Source organism: Camarhynchus parvulus, chromosome 1A, assembly GCF_901933205.1.
Source record: "Camarhynchus parvulus chromosome 1A, STF_HiC, whole genome shotgun sequence".
Lineage (NCBI taxonomy): Eukaryota > Metazoa > Chordata > Aves > Passeriformes > Thraupidae > Camarhynchus > Camarhynchus parvulus.
Genome location: NC_044586.1, coordinates 8007612 through 8027921, shown reverse-complemented (window position 1 = coordinate 8027921; position 20310 = coordinate 8007612). Strand labels below are relative to the sequence as shown.

The 20310-nt window shown below is 40.4% G+C and overlaps 1 protein-coding gene across 4 annotated transcripts in view; it reads left to right on the top strand.

Moving 5' to 3' along the window:
- DUSP16 (dual specificity phosphatase 16) overlaps positions 1-20310 on the top strand; it is a 59073-nt gene that overhangs the window by 13232 nt on the left and 25531 nt on the right. For 2 of the 4 annotated variants that reach the window (XM_030960126.1, XM_030960125.1), the window contains exon 2: positions 14883-14960. The exons of 1 other annotated variant lie outside the window; for it this stretch is intronic. The gene's annotated coding sequence lies outside the window, so the exon portion shown is untranslated. Of the gene's footprint in view, positions 1-14882; positions 14961-16219; positions 16496-20310 lie in introns of all 4 variants that reach the window. One more of the 4 variants, XM_030960127.1, reaches the window with a different exon arrangement.

Here is a 20310-nt window from a genome sequence, read left to right as displayed (position 1 = left end):
TTCTGTTTTCTCCTCAACCCTTAAATACTTAATCCCCTCATAAATGCTGAGAACATGGTGTCTTACTCTTAGTTAATCAACTTTTTATTCTTAGTTAATCAACTTTTTACTCTTAATCAACTTTTTTCCCCCTCTTCTTCTGCTATGTCAGTTCTGACTTAATCCATCTTGAACTTACCTTTTGCCAGCACCCTGTGTGGGAGAGGCCCTTGCAAAGAAACCTCTTTTTGCTTTCTCAGTTATTATTATCTAGTTCCTGATATCAAATTTAATTACACTCTTTGATTTTTGTGCATAAACTCTTAGGATTTTTCTTATATCTGATACTCTCTGTTCTTCTAAAGTTTTTTTTTCTTTTTTCCCCCTTTTTTTTTCTATCTGCTGTCACTTATACTGCTTTCTGTTTCTTTACCGACGCTTTGATTCACATTTTTCTGGGATATGCTCATTTGGCCTGTGTAACCTCAAGAAAATGTTACCATTTCAACATAATGACTCTTTTCTTTCCTGGCTTCCTGTTCCCTTTCCTTGTGAAGTGGTATGTATACCTTCCACAACTTCCAGACTCAGCTGGGAGCTAAACACACAGCTTTTCATTTCCTCTCCCTTCTCGATTTGAGGATCTTTTGGACCGACCAGCAGTGTCTAAACCACTGTTTCTGAAGCACAGCAGCATGGCAGGGGTTTTGGTGGGAGCTCTTCCAGGAATGTGGTGAGCTGGTGGTGTTATGGGCACTGTCATTCAGCAGTGAGCAGATGCAAACAGTGACCTGCCTTTCCAACATATTGTAAGATCCTTCTAGTGAAGAGCAAGGGAAAAGCTTATTTTCCTATTGCCAGGTAAAGAACAAGCACGGAACAAAAAATGTCCCTTGGCATGACCTGCAGTGGTTCAATGGCTAAATTGAAATGTAGATTCTCCATCAAATTAAATTCCTCTTGTGCTTGGCTCGGTGTTCCCCTTACTTCCTTCTCTAAACAGAATTGGCTGGACCCTTCCCTCTTTTCCACAGTAACTGTGTGATTCCTTGTTTAGTTTGTGGGAATTGCAAGAGCTCTGATGTTTTTCTGAATTAAAGATGCCAGATTCGTAGTGATTTCTTCCTCCTTCCTGTTGTTCCTCCCCTCCTCCCCTGATGGACTCTCTGGGGAGTTGGTTTGTTCTTATTTCCCCTAGGAGAAGACGTTACCTCATCAGTCCTCATGGCACCTTATGGTTCCTTGTGTGCAGAGGGCTTCAGCTGACTTCAGTGCCATTTCACCAATGGGACTAAGGAAGGCTGGGCTGCAGTACAGCAGTAGAGTGAACCCTCTGCTTCTGTGTTAGCTGTGTTCATTTCATTTTCCCTCTGGATAGGTTTCCATTTTGAGATACACTCTGGAATGACACGGCATCTCTGCAGCCACAAAATTGTTATGAAATGCTGAACACAGAGACCTTGCTATCAAAATACTTGTTTCTTCATCTTGTTTTGATCACTGTTGTGAAATGGAATGATTAAGAAGTTCTACTCCAAAAGTAGAGAAAAAGTATTGGAACTTGCATCTTTTTTGTGCAAAATAATGCTGTCTTGAGGCCCAATTATTCAAAAACAAGTTGTAATGAAAATATCCTAAAATCCTCAGCTTTAGCTTGGTTGTATCAAATACTTGGTAAAACTCCAAAGTGGTAAATAACTTGGTTATTTTCTTTGTGGAGTACTAATCTTGTTTGCTTTGGCATGTAAAACCAAAGACACAGCTTATTTTTACTTAGTGTACACTTTTTTTAGAGTATCCCTTCCATACAGTATTAAAGAGATTTATTACAGAACCCAGGAGGCCAGTCACAGACCATGGACTGCTGTGTTTGGTGGTCTCAGAAGCAAAGTGTTCACCTAGGCAGTTCTGGTCAGCACAAAAAGTCTTGGTACTGATGCCAAAGTCCTTGTAGACAGTTCAGCAAATAATGGTTTGGAGCGAGTGTGACAGAGGTGACAGTCTCATGTTGTTTTATATGACTTAAGAAGAAAATAAAGATGCATCTGGTCTAAGAACAGGTCTGAAAAATTACATTTGCTGCAGTGTGTAGGTGCGAGCAGCATAGTTAAGGCAAAAAGAAACACTACTGTGGTACTAGAGAAGAAATCATGTGCCTAGGCAAGCATTTCTCATCCTTCTGTGTGGTTTGAAGTGTCTTAGGATGAAGCAGAAAAATAAGAACTCTAACTTCAATGTAGAAGTCTGGGGAGAAATCCATCACATAAAATGGTGTAAGAGAAGAAAACTGAAAAAGGGGAACCTGTTGGCTGTAGCAAATAGCTGAATTCCTTCAGGAAGGTACTGGAAAGTTTTTGAATGTATACTGACTTGATTTGAAGGTGAAACCACTACCTAGTGTTGCATTTTTCTAGACTGGCGATCAGTTAATCATGTTTTCTTTCTGTCACTGCTTTTATTGCAACATGTGGTGGTTAAAATCCAGGAGAAAGTGTAATGACATCTTAAGTTGCCTGTCTTTTCAGTTACTTCTGTTAAAAGCAAGAATTTATTTTTGTTGATGATGCCAACAGTTGATGTGCACAAGATGACATTTTCAAATAAGTCTTTAACAAATGAACCCGCATTTTTTTCTGTAATTTCTGGTGTAAATACCTGTCTTTCTGCTTTTTCTCTTGAGACTGTATTACAAGCAGTACTGGTTTTCTTAACATGTGATTAGGTTTGCTGTAGAGGTTTTAACAGAGCTAAATTTTGAGACACCCAGTCTAAGATGAAATGAGCTGTCAAGGTGATTGGTTTACACATGATGGTTTCTGATAATCCCTAAAACATTTCATATAAACTTGTTTCTCCTCTACCAGGACAAATCCCTTGGCCACTGTTGTTGCTGTGTTATCTTGGGAACTTAGTGCACATGGTGTGTGTTGAATGGAGATTTATTTTCAGGGTGTTGGTTTTCTTAGAAAACTCAAAGCTACAACAAATGGCCAAGTCTTCTGATTGAACTCTCAGACTTGACTGTGTCTTTTTGTGTGCTAATATGTAATGCTAGGAGTTCACTGAACTATTTGTATATGATGCCATAGATTTATTTATCTCTTAGTGAGGATGTCAACCTCAAACAATTAAGCTATATGTATAGTTTTATAGCAGATTAAACAACTCCTCTGAATTCAAAAATTAAAATCAAATCACAGTTGATCATGATGACAGTATAAATAGGGTAACAAAATTACTAGTCCTTCTAGGAGGCTTAATCTCTTGTTCTTTATGGTTTAGTTGAAATCTGTGAATCATAAAAGGTGGCCCAGTGTTGCTCTTCTCCTTCATAATTATTTAACTTTAAGGTTTTTTTAATTGTTATGAGACAATCAAAAGATGCCTATCTCAGCAAAGTGATGGCACTGTTTCCTCCAGGCTGCTCTCTCTGTGGAGTTTCAAATGCTTCTGCCATGGTGGATGCATCACCATTCCTGCTTGGAACATCAGTAGTCTGGAGGTGGATTTTGCAATTTTGTCTGTGTCTGTAAGTGCTGGTAATCTAATTGCTGGGTTCAGACAGGGAACTTGCTCCTCAGAAAAGCTTTCTCAGGGATAGAGCTGAATGCATTTGAATGTCTGAAAAACCCAGGGGTGGGGTGGATTACCATGGGAGTTGCCTTTAGCCTTGCTGGATGGGTGTACAGCCTGTGAAAGGCCTCAGGAGGATTTGACCATGCCTTAAAAATACAAAAAGAAGGCACTCATATTTAAATTCTTAGTCTGGTTCTCTGTGATCATTTTCCCTAAAAAGAAACCTGAGTTCCAGGTCAGTAAATTTTTCACTTGATGTCAGTTGTTCACCAAAATAATTTTGGATATGACTATGATTTTTCAAGCTAGACATCTTGAAAGTTACTAACCTAGACTACTCATTGCCCCATCTGGGAACCTCTGCTTTAAGTTGTAGGTGATACATGCAGCAGTAGGTGCCACGTATAGTGGAGCAGACCATTTTACTGCACATCTCTGTTGAGTTGGGACAGGGTGAGTGTTTTTTCACATGTTCTTCTTGGAGCTGGTGAACTTTGTCTGTTTATTCTTTTGGAAGAAAGACCTCAAATGCTTTTAAGCAGCTCATGCAGAGAAGAATCATGCTTTTTCTGTGGTTACAAGCTCAGGTGCTGGTGGCAAGGGTATTTTTATTAGGCAGGCAAAGAGAGAGGCTGATGTTCCTGGGTAGATCTGTGCTACTTAAATTGCTATCTGAAGTAGGGCAGTTTCCCTGGGGAGTCCTTTTCTTGCTTGAGATGGGCTAAAGGTACAGCAAGAGATAGTTTCTTCCCTGCTGCTTTCTTCATACCAGTCTACCTGAGCAGAGTTGCTCTGGCTCTAAAACTGCCATTAAGCTTCCTCAGAATACTTTTATTAACTGTAATTGCCCGTACAGTTTGACAAGATTAGCAAAGCATGGAGAGCACTTGCTACTGTTAGTTTTTTCTTTTAATGACAAAGTTCTTTGGATTTGGCACAGTCTGTCTGCTGCAAACTCCTGAAGTAAAAACAGTGAGGGCTTGGCAAGCAGAACAGCTCTAGGTGGAGGATGTTTGGGCCAAGGACTCTGTACCAAGCTCTTACCTTTTCACATAAGATTTTCTTTAACGGGAATGCAAAGGAGATGGGACTGCGGTTAAATAATTACTCCTTGATTGAGGCAACAGCCCTAAGGGAGGTGCTCGTGTAATAATGAGCGTCCCTATTGTGCTGTGTAAGAGCAAGGACGCTGTGCTGAGACTGTGAGCAATCATCACCAGCTGGGGCTGGCTCATACCTGACTCTACAGACCTGTGCTGAATGGCAATATTGACTTCAATTTTACCTCAAACACACCTGAAATCCACGGCAGTCCAGCATGTGGGACAATACTGTACTTCAGACTGTGCAGCAGGACTTTGGACCTTCATGCCCAGGCACCACCCATTGGTACCAGTGGAGTGGGAATTCTGTGTGGCCAAGTTCCCTTTTCCCATCGAAGCAGTGCATACTTGTTTAAAACCAAAGGTGTGTCCTGGGGAAATCTGTACATTTTACAGATTAATATCTGGTGGCTGGGTTGATCTTCTTGGAGCACTAGGGTATTTTTCCTCTCCTTCAGTTATTCCAGCATACTTCTCACTCAATTCCAAATGCAGCAACCTGTTTGTGCTGGTGGCAAGTTTATTTTCCATTCCTTACACTCTTTGTGTATCTGAGCAGGAGCGATAACACAAGCTTAGAGATGTCTCCTTTCTCCAGTGTTTGGTACTGTAATGGCAGCAATTGCTAAACAAATCATTCTGGACATGACACTCTGGGATGGTGCAGCTAGAGGTGCTCAGCCTAGTCCATCTGCCCTACACAGTGGATTGCCACAGAGAAAAGGTTTAGCTTGGGTATGTAAAGCTCTCTAGCTGTGCCATGAGGTGAGCTTGCATAAATAAACCCTCCTTTTTATCAAGGCTGGCTTGAGCTCTACGCTGGTGGTTTGGCTCAGAGGTGGCTCATAAGTCTTTGGTTTAAGCATCTCCCCTGCATCCTGTCCTGCACCAAAGTATGCATGGAATATCAGAATAATTTAGCTGCCAAAACCATTAAAAAAACCTCTAAAACCTGCAGCCTCTTGCTTTTTCACTAAAATTCATGGATATGGCCTTAAGCATACCTTTGATGTCAGGTGGTCTCCCTGCCAAACCTAAAGCTGGTTCTCGGTAAGGTCTTATGTGGTTATGCTTTCAATAGAGTGCCAGAAAGCTAAACCTTGGCAAGACTGGGCTTTAAGCTGATGGTGAGAACAAGTTTAGGAAGAATGTTTTAGTCCTGGATAGGCATTGTAGCCTAGATACATTTTCTTCTAGAACTGAGTAATAGGTTTTATTTATTTTGCCACTTCCAAGGCAGTCTAATCTACGTTAAAACATTGATGTTCTAAAGAATTATTTGGATTTGTGCTTGATCTTTCCCATCTCCCAGGCTGTGGATTATTTGCCTTTGGAAGCACATGCCCCAGGCATTCTGCTCTGACTTGAGCCCAGTGGTGTGGCTGCAGAGGAGGAAGGCTGAAGAGGGTGGGAGGAGCCCTTCTCCTTCCCCCCTTTCCTGGTGACCTCCGCTTCTGTGCGTGCGCTCAGCTCTCTTCCTGCACATTCTGACCCGTGCTAGAGTCCTATCAGAGAGGGCAGTGGCAGTCAGGGATGAAGTCTTTGCTGGAAAACATTTCTCACCTTAGTCTGCACGTCTGAAACGCTTTTGGTGTTCATTGGTAGGAATTGGCTCCTTTTGCTCTGTGGATCAAAGCACCAGGGTTAATCTTTTCATGCCACTTGGTGTTCCTGGGGAGAACCTAACTGCTTCCCACCATTTCCAGGGGCAAGCCACTTCCAGATAACATTTCTTTACAATTCAAATAAAGTTTAAAAAATGAGCAGAATGACCCCAGTTAACAAACACATCAACTACATCTACCTCTGTCATGACTTTATAAAGGTAAATGTGCTTAATTTCCCCTGCTATCTTTGTTAAATATGCTTAATCTCACCTGCTGTCTTTGTCACTGCTACCTAAGTCAGCTTGGAACTCCAGGAGAAGAAAATTTGTTTTACTTTAAAAGACCTAAGTTACTGTCTCCTCATTGCATTGCAGGATGAAACTTTTAGTTCTAGAATTTTGATTAATACATTACATTTTAAGTTGTATCTGGAAATGGTCAAAGTTTTTCAGTAACCTGGAAAACACTTTAAAGTAAAGTAATTTTCCTATGGTGTTTTTGGGAGGGCTTTTATTTGTTTGGGTGGATTTTTGTTTGTTTAATTTTTCAGAAAATACAAACATTTTTGTATTTTCAAAATACAAGAAGGGTTTGTAAGGAGAAGAATTTTTTCAGTTTCAACTGACTTATTTGGCAGAAACAGGCAAGGTTTCAGGAACACAAACTTCACTTAAATCTTGAAGAAAAAAACAGTGAATATAAAGCTAGGTCAAATGTCAATTAATAGCAATAAACAACTTTATAATCCAGGGAAAAGTTTGTTTATGGGAAAAAATCTACCAAAAGTCTAGTAACTTCAAGATGACTCCAGGGTTTTCTTCTCTTGGTATTAACTCCAAGAATTTGGGTGGGGAGAGTGTTCTTTCTTTGAGGCTATCTTTTAGGTTTCTTTCTGTCTTTTATCACATATTTCCAGTTGTGTGACTTCAGCCAGACAGTTTCCATAAGAATATGATTCACTGTATAATTTATTACATGCTTGGGGATGTGCTTTGGACTTCTTTTCCTGTTTGGGAAGAGGGACAGGCTGGATGTGGAGATGTTTTGGAAGCCTCGGCTGCTGTTTCTGTGTCACAGTTTGGTTCTGTTTCACGTCAGTGCATGTGAGGAAGGGCTTGTGCATCTGGAGTTCATGCCCTCCCTCTCCTTATCACTTCATATTAACTTCTCTCATAAAAGATATCACCTCTCCCTGCAAGACCTGCCTTTCCTGTATCCTTGGGCACTTGCAGATGCAGCAGGAACAGCGGGGATATCTGTTGGATATGCAGTTCTTGTGGACCACATCTGTTTGTTTTCTGTCATAAAGTACCTGGGATTTACTGAGGTGCTGGAAATTACTCTGGGATGATGTGCCTTTTCCTGAGACAGAGTGGGATGATCTTCTAAGGATGTTAAGGGTTCATGCAATAGCATTGTTGCATGAATATGTAATACAGGTTTGAACATACTGGCATGATACTTTAAAATCTACAAAATAGATTTATGACAAAATAAAAATGTCTGTATAAGTTGTGAACATGACCTCATGAATGAGAGTGGGAGAGCCTGGGCTAGCATTACATCTCTCATAGCATAGCCCCAAGAGAAATGCTTTAGCAGCATAAAAATGGCCACTTTTTCCTCCTTTCCTTCTGCTCCAGCTTGGTGTTTATAGGTAAAGTCTCTGCAGTGGGAAACAAAGACTGTGTGCATCTTCATTGCAGCGATGTTTAGTATAGCTGTTCAGTGACAGGCACAAACTTGAGTCAGATGGTGAGACTTGGGATTGCTAAGAACAAACTTGCAGGTGACCATACCTGGTTTGTTGGGTTTTTTTACCTACCATTGTATTTATAGAGGGCTTTCCTTTACTCTCATCTAAGAATTTTTGTGCCCTCTTCTTAAGAGGATATTCACACAAAGACCTGATTGTTCCTATTTGGGAGAACGTTCCCTGTTCATCCTGGCCTTGGACACTTCCAGGGATGGGGCAGCCACAGCTTCTCTGGGCAGCCTGTGCCAGGGCCTCACCACTTTCACAGGGAAGAATTTCTATTTCTTCTTAATATCTAATCTAAACCTATTCTCTTTCAGTTTGAAGCCATTCTCTCTTGTCCTATCACTACATGCCCTTGTAAAAAGCCCCTTCCCTGATTTTTTTTTTTGTAGGCCTCCTTTAATTATTGAAATGATTGGGCTGAATTAGTTAAAAACACCTGTTTCTCACACCTTTTAGTGAGTGGTTCTCTTCTGGATGTTGTGAGGAAGTTGAGGCCTCAAATGGTAACCTGAATACAGACACATATTCCTAAACTTCTAGTTAGTGAAGTTAGAGAAAATTAAAAAAATAGAAAAGGAAGGGGAAAAAACCCCAAACTGTGCAGTGTTTGACAGGAAGCCAGAGTAACTGCCTTGAAACTGGAGTGGCATGCCTGAGTCAGTGAAGTATGAGCTAAGAATCTGGCAGAAGCCTTTTGCACAAAGGAAGGTTGAGAGAGTCTCTCAGGAAGCCTGTGCGCTGCTAAATGTGGCATGTTTGAACATGAGACTGACATCATTGTGAGTTCATAGTAGTGAAAGAACAAAGTATCAGCCACAAATTAGACTGACCTAATTTTTAAGTCACTTATAAAAACTTAATAGCACAGTATCTTGCTTGTGCAAGCTGTTTATTTCTATCCCAACCTCTGACTACTTCATTTAAACTGCAAGTTAACCCTCTAAACTGTTAAAGGAGTCGTTCAGGAAGATGGGGGGTGTTTGAGGGGTGCTGCAGACTTCCTTCCTTGGCTCTTTTTCTACTCTGACCTCAGTTTTCACATAAAGGAAGTGATTAAGGACCACCCATCATATACCTTCATCCTTCAGGATCAGTTTCTGGAGGTAAAAACCTCTGGACTGCTACCAAATCCCAACTCGTTCTTGTTGGCTGCTCATGTGCAGACTGGAAGTCTGTCTGCAAATTGCCAGAACACGTGCCAAGGGTATCAGCAGGAATTTATATAGAATGAGTAAGCTATTATAAAACCAATCAGTATCATTTATTGATGTATCCATGATCGTTGACAAGGAACCGATGCTTCTTCCGTTGCTGAATACTTAGGAAATACAAGGATCTTGCAGTTTGCAGATGATAAACTTCTTTCCAAGTATTTTAGTTGGCTTCTGCATGCCCTGAAGTTGATCCATTCTGTTGATGTATTACTAAAGTTTTTGCAGAAATATTGTAAGCTGTCCAAGCTTTGACAACAGTCAGTGCCTTTCCAGTTGCTTTTTAAAGGACTGTAAAACAAGACACCTCTACAGATTCTGAAGAAATGTAACATTTATAGTTTTGTACAGAGCTGTGCATACATGTAAGCACACATCAAATGGGATAATATGGGTGTATTTTAAGGGAGTATATTTAGTTTCTCTTTGATATTCAGAATTCTGTTATAAACCAGAGAGGTTGCTATAAAACATTTCTTGTTGACCCTAAAACATTTCTTGTTGACCCTGGTCCTTGAGTAAGATGCCTATCAGATAATAACAACATAATTTACTCCCTTGGTTTGGTATTGTGCGTTTTTTCCCTTCAAAATTACAAAAATCCTGGTCCCTTTTGGTTCTTGCCCATTACATAAAATGGTGGTCACATTTTGTCAGTTATTCTTGAGGGGGTTTCTGTATTTCATGGTTAGGTCACTTTTCATCCTCCACATCAGGCAGGAGCACCTGAAGGGAACCTACAAGAGATGTTACAAGGATGTGGAGTGATAGGACAAGAGAGAATGGCTTCAAGCTGACACAGGGCAGGTTGTGTTTAGGGATTGGGAAGAAATTCTTCCTTGTGAGGGTGGTGAGGCCCTGGCACAGGTTGCCCAGAGCAGCTGTGGCTGCCCCATTCATGGAAGTGTTCAAGGCCAGGTTGGGCAGGGCTTGGAGCAACCTGGGATAGTGGAAGGTGTCTCTGCCCATGGCAGGAGGGTTGACATGAAATGGACTTGAAGGTCCCTTCCAACCCAAACCATGCTTTGACTCTGTGATCCTACTTCAGTGGTAATGTTTGTAGTGATGCAAGAGGCACAGCTGGGGAACAGAAGTCATCCTCTGCCCTCCTTCTCCCATTGTACAGATGTGTGTGGCTTCTCTTTTCAGCCATGAGGTTACCATGTTAGAAATGTGCCTTTGGCACCACTGCAGGTCTGGTAGAACATGATTCAAATTCAAAGAAACATTTGGGATCCTTTGGGAAAGACACACCAGAGCACGTGACTGGGATCATAGCTCAGTGAGGTACCATGACTCTGCTTCTGTTCCCAACTGAGGCCCTGTTGGTACCATCTTGTCAATTAAGTTAATATTTGAAAGCAATTTTAATAAGCAAGCCATCATAATTACCTTTGTGGGTACAAATTAGCCATGAAAACATGTTCTGCTCCCAGAGTGTGAGCTGTCAGTAGTCTTACACGATGGTGAGAGATTTGAGTCACAATCATCTGGATCTAGGGGTTTGTTAATTTGTTTTCTGTGCCTCATCTGCAATTCAGCCATCACTCCATATCATAGCCTGAACTGCTCAGTACTCTGAACAGCCCAGAATGGAGGCCTCTGAGCAGGATTACTGCAACTGTTTAATTTCTGGGAACATATAACAACTTGATTTATTTCTGCCTGTTAATTGCAAGCCGTTGCTGTACGGTGTATTCCTCAACGTTTCCTTTTCTACTCCCACTTGAAGATAGCTGGGCTGTCCCATGTTTGTGGACTCACTGTTTTCTGGCATTTATTCTGTTCCTTGCCATGTAAATGTCATTTAAGGAGAAACCCAATTAAATTTAACTGCTGTAATGAGTAGGACTGAGCTTACATATGTGTAATGTCAATGTTTTATTTGGCCCAACCTCCCATCTGAAGATGCTTCTGCATGCTTTAATCACTATGTAGCATACACTGGTGGCAATATTTACTTTGTATAGAGCATGCAGAGGGCTTTAAAATGAGTTTGACAACAAACTTAATCAACACTTTTATTAGTTTTTTTTTTTTAACTTCTAGATATTTCCCTGTACAGCTGACAGGACATGCATGCAGCGCAGTGCAGCACTGTGTTTTCAGACACAAGCAGGAAGAAACAAAGTATTAATGTTGACAGTTAAAAAAAAAAAAATTCCTTTCAAACTTTCTCATGCCCTGATGTGAAGGGGTTGAATGTGCATGTTGTCTTCCGGGAGAGCTGGTGTCATTTCCTCAAATGGGTGAAAGACCAGAATGTTTTAACCCACGTTGTTCCATACCACGCAAGCAGATTACAAGTCTCTGTTCTTTAAGGAGATTGACTCATTTTAGTCATTCAGTTTAATTTAAGAGTCAATAAAAAGTCTGCTGCAAGAAATTCATCCTTGCCTTGCCCAGAAGCTATTCTGATTAATTTTCCTAATAGAATTGCCATCATTATCCTCTGTCTTTAATCCACCCTAGTCCTTGTTCGATGGTTTCAGATCCACCTTCTGTTTTTATCATACAGTAACCACAGAGTAGATCAGAGTTACCCTTTTTTAAATCTAGTTTTTGACTCCTTATTTACAGGGCCATATTATTTGGATGTCTCCCCCTCAAAGGCTCTCATTAGGCAGAATGCCTTATGTTTAAAAGTTAACCACTCTCTGAAGAATTTGAGATCCCATCTTACCTTCTTTCCTGGTGAGCCTTTTAAAGAAGTAGCATGGACTATTATAACAGCTGTGCTTGATGTTTATTTAGCACTACTCTTCAGAGCACTCCTCTTTTTAAATCTATTTCTCAGCAAAAAGGTGACCATGCAAAATACAGAAGTCACTGTTTGTGTTGGTCTGCAGAGCTGCAGAACAGGTGATTCAGAATGGGCAGCTTGTGTAGGAGGTGGAAACCTTGGTGTCGTGAAAGATGCTGCTGTAAAGCACCTGTGTCATACAAATAGCAAAGATATGCTGGAATTGCAGCATCCTGAGGATTTATGAATTAGTTCAACACCTTAAGTTTTTCATTGTGTTACTTTGTTTTCTTTGAAATCTACCATTCTGTGCCTTTGAAATCTACCATACAGTTGCTGGTAGAGGGTGGCAGGTGTGGGCAACTGGTCACAATTACATGATCAATCTTTGCCATTTGGTGTGCAGGGCCAAAGTAGCACTTGTGATGTGTTTTGTGGGGATAGGCAGTTGCCATTCAGTTGTCCTTCAGTTTTAATTTCGTTTGTGAATCCATGTGTTATATGCTGTGGTTTTGGATTGGATCTCTTCGGACTTGGATTACATAGATAAGTGAAATAACTTTTCGAACTTGGTGTAAATTTTATAAATATTATACCAGATACTTCATACAAGATTAGATTTTTGGGAAAAAGAGGAAGGTGGTGATGTCCTTAGAGGGATGCTGTCACATTTGACTGTTCCATCTCTCCCTGGCTTCTCTCTTGCTCGATTCTCCTCACTCTGTGCTGTGGGAGGAATGCTCTGCATGACCCCACTGGTTGGGTTTGTTTAGCTGCAGTTTAGGGAAGGCCCTGAGCAAGAGAGGAGAAAAAAAGCTTCAATTTTTAATTCTGGAAAAGTGAAAAAGGTATTTAAATAAGGCCTGGAGGACTTCTTATTTGCCAGAAGTGAGTATAAAAACAAGTTTATATCCTTCTGTAACTCACCCTAATTGAAAGGATGTATATTTCTTTTTCTAAAGTCAGCAGAAAAATCCTGGCCTCTTAATGATGAAAGACTTTTTTAAAAACTTTCTTCTAAGCACAAATAGCTGAACTTTCCACTTTAAACTTGGGTGGCTCATTCATATTTCACTTAATGGTAATATGGTATTCTCTCTCTCTCTCTCTCTCTCTCTTCCCTTCCTTACCACCAAGACTGAAAAGGGGAGGGCGGGATATAAAATGTTTCTGAGAATTACAGGAAATGTCTTTTCCTTAAACAGCTTTGCCAGGGAATTTCCAAATATGCTTAATGCTTATGGCTGAAGTTGCAGCAGTTCAGTCTTCAATCATGAGTGGATCCTGCTCTTAAAACGTGACACCTCCTTCCAGTAAACTGTGTTGAAATTAAGTATCGGCTTTGTTTCTCATCTGCTCTTCAGCAGAATTAATCATTCCCTGTGGTGAAATGACCCCTCTTGGGGGCTGCTTTAAACACTTGATTTACCTGTATTTATTAAAGTGGGGAAAACAGAATATAGTGTCCGGAGGTGAGAGCTGGTTTATTTGTAAGAACATCAGAGAGGTGTGGCTGGCAGAAGGAGTCGCGGCATGGCATGGATGGCACAGAGAGGCAGGTACTGGTAGTGTGAAGGATACCTGACAGCTTTCAGGGGGACTGCAGGAGCTGCCTGTGAGGCACTAAGGAACAAAAGGGGAGATGCTTTTTGTCTCAGGACTTTGTTTCCTTGGGCTGTCACAAGGTGGTCGCAGATCATCGGGCCCTGTCTCTAGGCAGAGCCTCATCAGTGCTGAGCATTAGTTTAGTGTTCATTTCTGGGATGAGGTTAGAAAAAGGGATAGGAACAAATATGGTGAGTAGGATGGGTTTTCTCTGTTCCCTATTGCCTTCTGCCAGGCTTTTCCACTGGATTATGGAAAAAGACAGAGAGGTGATTAATCCCTGTAGTTCTTTTCCTTGTGGGATGCTGTGGATTTTTATAGGCTGTTCACCATAACATGCCCAGCCCTTTGCTGGGGTGGCTCTTCTCAGTTGTCATATCCTTTACTCCGTGCTTCAGAGCCACTCCTGGATCTCACAGCAAGGCACTGCTTGGCAATAATTTCTTGTCATAGTTTATATCACAGTGATTAAGAGAAGCTGTCATCTCTTGGCAGCCATGATTTGAATCTTGGGTTTAGCTGCCCAGGAAACAGTTTGGAACTGATGCTGATGTGTTTATCTTTGGTTCCTTGTGTAAAAGTTGTAATTTAATTTGTTCCTGTTGGAACAGCAGGTGCTTTGGGTAGAAGTTGTATGGGTATGACTGTGTGTAATGATTGGTGATGCTAGTGTTACCAGTTTCCAGTGCTGGTTTTTTTAGAGTGTGGGGAGGTGGGCTTAATTACACAAATGTCCTGTTTCATTGGTCTCTGTCCATGCAAAATACAGCTGTATTCACACTTACTTGTGGCAATCTTTCCCATTAATAAGTACTGATCAAGAGATTGTGAATTTGTTTAATTCCGTGCAAAAGCATCGCCTTTAATGCTGAGTTGTACATTGGTTTTCTAACAGTGAGATGTGTCAAAGAGTTTGGAAGGCTATCACTGGTTGGTTTTTGTTTGTTGGGGTTTTTTAAAGCATCTCCAACTTTTTTTTTTTCCATTTCAATTTAAAGACAGTAGGGGGATTTGCTGTGGTATTTTTTTTCTCGTTTCTTTTAGAAAATCAGTGTAGCATAACTTTCTATTTTGAACCCATTCCATATAAATGAATGCCAGCATTCATAAATAACTTCTCACCTAGGTTTTCCTGTGTTTGGGGCAGTTGTACAGCAAATGACTGCACTGAATGTGTAAAATCCATTTCCTGGTTTGGGTTGGGGGGTGTTTGTCTGAGTTTTTTTAGTGTTTTTTAATCTTGTAATAAGGATTTTATTACTGTTATTATTAATATTATTATTTTCCTGTGTTTAGGTAATTCCTTCTGCTGGCCTTTGTATGTGGACCACCTTCTGTCCTGTTCAGGCCATATAAATTTTGACTTAAATGTAGGTGAGTAACAGTTTTGACATGAAATAATAATAAATTAATAAAAAATTTATACTCCAAAATTTTATGTTGCTTTGACTTGGAGGTCATAGAGTGAGAACCATTTTTTAAAAATCCACTGACACTTTTCCTGGTTGTCTAGTGTCCCAGGCAATAGGAACCTAAAAATGTAATATATTATACTACACGTTTGAACCAGATTAAATCTTTCATTCTGGTTGCCCCAGACCCTATATGCTGTGAACCTGCAGTGAAAAATTATTTTGAAATGGAAAGAGTTTCTCGCTCGATTGGGTGGAGAAGGGAGTCCTCAGACTTAATCTGGGGATTAAGTCTGAGTGTCCTTTGAATAGAGTGATGTAACATATCAACAGGATCTTCTAATGCTTCCCAGGAGGCCACATTCTGCCAGCCAGGTTTCCCTGCAGTCACATGTAATAAATGTTTATTGTTTCACTGGGAATGTCAAAGAGATTGGCTCCTTGGTAAAAGCCAGTGATGATAACCTGGCTTATTGCTTAGAGATGGTGATGGTGCCTGGATGATATTTGCAAGAACATTGCAGATGTTTGAGAGCTATGCTGAGTAGGTCAGCAAAATGTGGTGGTTTGGTGTGCTTTTTTGTTTTATTTTGAAATAATATATTATTTCAAATATGTTTATTTGTATGACAGGAAATATATGTTATCTAAATGGAAGGCCCATTCCTCTTGCTTAGCCCAGCTGTCTCAGAGTGCCATTGGTAAAAACATTGCTGAGCTGTAGGTGTAGAAATAGCGTGAGCTTAAAGATCTTAACTGGATGTCTTTTATGCAGTGTATTTCTGGGAGGTTGATTTCCTTTCTGACTCTCTCTCTGTCTGTTTTCACATTGATGAGCACAAAGAAGTGGGGAGACTTTTCTTTAGAGCTAGTAATCAAAGCTGAGTGATTAGTCAAGCAGGATGAAGGACAAGAGTACTCAACAGAAAATCCACCTTCATCTATGTTTTATTTCAATGCATTACACTTGCTTTTCTCATGGTGGTGGAGTAATCTAAAATGTGTGTGGCTGGTGTTTCTACAAGGAAGAGAAAATTAACACTATGCATTTTGACTGCATATATAGGATAAAAGTACAGATATGTTAAAAGTGGGAGAAGAGGGAGCACCCATAGATAAGCAAGGGAAAACAGGGTGAAATTTTTTAAACTGCTTCTTTTTTATGAACATGGTACATGAGTGACATTAAAAAAAATTAAAATCTATGTGTTTCTATTTAAGTGACTTTCTCTGCTGCTGTCCAATCTTGCACCACAGTGAAGAGTGCTCAGAGGGTGGTGGAAACTGTCTGCTCTTCAACCTCCCTGCCAGGAAGCATGAGGAAATGATGTGTTTATGAGATAGTGATGCTTATTTGAATCATCCTAAAAGCCCAAGACACCCTCATTCCCCTGAGCTGAGGGAATGACACAAGCCCTTTGAATTGATGAGCTAACAGAGCTCTGTGAATTGATGAGCATTTGTTATCTCACTCCTATATATTCTGCACAATGGCAGGTAATACATATGCTTCTCTAACTTCAGCTACTGGTTTTTTCCCCCAGACTTTGCACTTTATTACACAGTTGTTGATCTCTGGAATTTACTGGCTTGCTTGCTGAATTCAAAAGAACAGCTGTTCCTCGCTTTCAATTAAAATTTTTATTTCCCTTGTGCTCCATAGACACTCTGTGTTTCTGAACACTGAGTAGCATCTTGAGCAAGGGTTGGACCTCTCTCAGCTGTCACTTAGTCTCTTGTAGCACTGGGAAAAGGAACCATACAGAACACAATTTATTTCCATCTTTTTGAGGCTGGTGAGGGAATGGTTCTTGCAGGAGTAGCAATTCACCCTGTGGTCCCTGGATCTGCAGTTTCTCTCTAGTTTGTGTACATTTGTTTGTCCAGTATCACGTGTGGCTGTGGTAACAGGGTCTGTGCTGGTGGTATTGGCACCTGCTATTGAACCACTACCACTCCCAGTAACCCTGAAACCAAATACCCCTTTTGTAACAGCCAGCAGTAGCTTGTGTCCTGCAGTTTGGGATGTTCTGCATTTGCATTTTAATTCAGCTTTTCAGTTTTTCTTTTACAAGGGTGCCCACCCTAAGAACCATGAAAAGCACTCTAGGGGATGATAATGTTTTTCTCATATGTACTTGTGTTTGCCTGTTAAAAGTAGAAAAATACACAGTTCAAAAAAACCCAACTGTGTCAGGTGTTTCAGCTGAGTCCATAAAGGCTGCCCATCAGGACCTTGTTCAGGTGCTGTAAAGTGATTTTGTCAGAGTTTTGCATGACGTGGGAGCGCTGCTGAGGCTCCTGACAAAGCAGGCATTAGTGACGTAGCCACACATTTATGACAGCAAGGTTCAACTTCAAGGTTATCTTCTTAAGTGAGGCAGAATCTTTCAGAGATTGTAGCAAGGCTTTGAGAAGCTCTTTTCTAGTTCCTTAACTGGGGTAGAATTAGAGACTCTTGTTCTGAGAGTTTTTAAAATATATTCCTAACACATCTGCCTCTCATCCCCAGAAGTATTTGAAAGATGTGTAGATGTGGGGCTTAGGGACATGGCTTAGTGGTGGACTTGGCAATGTTACTTTAACAGTTGGACTTAATGATCTTGGAGGTCTTTTCCAAACTAAATAATTCTGTGATTCTGTATGAGCCAAAACCTGAGAACTCAGACAATCATCCTGTTGTGATGGAAAGGAATTGCTTGGAGTCAAAGTGATAGCAGTAGAAATTAAAGGAGTGCATACAAAATGTCAATTATAGTGACTGAAAAACCAAACACAACCACATAACCAAAAATGTGGCACTTGCTTATTTCACTGCATCAGAACCAGTTGGGATGGGGACAGGAATCCCTGAGGCAAGAGATCCTATAAAATTAAACATACATGTAAACATTAGTCATCCACTGTTGTTTGTGCGCAAGATAGTAGGAGGATTGTTGGTTTGGTTCTTTAAACAATAAGGAAAAGCTGTAAAGGTACTGGGCAAGTGTAGAACAGACCTTTTTCATTTCATAGTGAGTTAGATGTTTAATTTTCTTGTTTAAAAGTGCCAGTTAGTCCCTCTAGAAGGAAGAAGCAGCCATGCAGTGTTCCCAGTGGGTACATGAATGACTGTGGGAGATTCTCATGGCTCGATTATGGATCACTTTTCATAATCCTGATTTCAGCATGGAACACCCTGTGAAGGCTTCCTAGCTTAAGGTCAGCAGCACAATGGCCTGTTTGGGGCAATGCATTGTATGGCATCATTTTATGAGACACTATAATACCATTGAGATCTAAGTCACAAGTTGAAAAAGAACGGTCAAGAAATTTAATTTTATCTGTTTTATAAATGCATTAGAAATTGAACAGATGTTTCAACACCTCATAGAAGCTGAATGATAAGAGCAGTCATGAGGAATGGGATGAGTGCTCAAGTGTTTACCTAAAGCAAGAGGCTGCCAGTTCTTCTTGTTTAGATAGGTCCTAGGGAAGACTCCCAAACACTGATAGTTCCAGAAACTGAGAGAATTAAAAGAAAAACCCGTCCTTCATAAAATGTTGTTTCTCCCCAGCACCACTGAGATATTCCTGTCAAAAAAGTACTTCAGTTGCAATAACTCAAGGTGACATTACTGTTAAGTTTATTGCTTTCACACTGCAGGCAGAATCCTTTCAAGGTACTTGGTATGTTAGGGTAATAGGGCTATTTTAAAGGATTCTTGACTGAAGCCCATTTGCCCTGTGTTCTTTACATGCTCTTTACCCTGTCACCAGATATGACTGGCTTGAGCTCTTCACAAGAGTCTTCTGAAACAAACCTCTGTTGTATGAAAGTGAAGGCTGAGAAAGCAAACAGCAAGCTTTTAGAAGATAAGAAGCATACTCAAACTGAAAGTTGCAAATTAAAGATTAAGTATTTCTAACAGCATCCGTTTTAGAGTTCTGTACTTTCTCAGCTGCTATATTTTCCTGTTATTACTTGAGCTTTAAGTCAGCAATTTATCCATCAAAACAAACTGTCTAGTTCATGAACAAACTGTCTAGCTTGCAAAGGAGCTGGAGCCAATTCCCACTAGAGCCAGTGGAAAAGTTTTCATTGAGTTCAGTGGATTTGGTATCTGGCAACCTTTGATGTGAATAAAAGAGAATCAAAATTTGTGACAGGACATGTTAAGAGAAATTTTTTAAATTGCTGAATACTATTTTCCTGGGGGGGGGAAAAATTTGACATAACTATCAAGCTTCCTCCTCCACCTCCCCCCTACTTGCAAAATGTCATTTTGATAATCAATTGTCTTTTGATACCTTCCTGAGACTAGTGTGAAGTGACTGCTTTTTGAGGGGGAGCAGACCTGCCAAGCAGGTTCTTTAAAACATTTAATTAAAACTTGGTATAGTACATTTTCCAATATTTTTACTGTAGTTTAGAGCAATGTGCATTTCACTGCTATGTGCTTCCATTTATCTGGGCAAGCTTAATAGTACTGTCACAACAGCCCTAAATTGGGACAAATGGAAGATCACATTTTGTCAGCCTAATATCTGTCTACGTGGAGGCTGGTGTTTTTCTTGTATTGCCACATGAAACTCATGAAACAACTTCCAGTTTCCTCTTTTGGGCTGTTAACATCAAGTTTGTCCTTTTTGCAGAATTTATTTTGCTTAACATTGTGTAAATGTAGATTTGTACAATATCTCTAAAGAGTAAAACATTTTCACGCCTGGGATTTCCCAGTGCCAAATGCAACTGGCCTGGTGGTATAACAGGACTTTTAATATAAATCTATTGATGGTTAGAATTCATTACTTCTCTTGCAATTAAGGTAAATAACAAACCTTTCAAATGGAAGGAGCAAGTCAACACTATAAAATCTAAGCTCAAATGTGAGCTAAATCCCCAAAGGATGTAGCTCCGTGGTGGATTCTTTCTGAGGAGTGTTCCTACCAGGACTTGTGCCATCAGAACGTGTTTTGGGACACTCTGAGGAGCCCAAGGGCAGCTGTGAGACAGTGCTACACGGAGGGGGATAAAGGTGTTGGGGTTTTATTGCTTTGCTGCTGCCACTCCTTCAGCTGATGTTGTTCAGATGCTGTCAGGATCTAATTTTAGAGAAATATAGTTTGTTTCAAAGATTATTTAGCATAATCTTTAGTTAAGTTTGGGGTTAGAGTGCTGGGGGTTACACACCTCACATAAGCATCACACAGCTCTAGGAAGAACAGAAGAGTGCTCACTGCTTTAACTTCCAGTAGTGTGAGACCTCATCCATCTCTGGTGATTAATTCAAATAAAATGCTTGTGTGGCATCTTGTCCTGTTTTCTATTC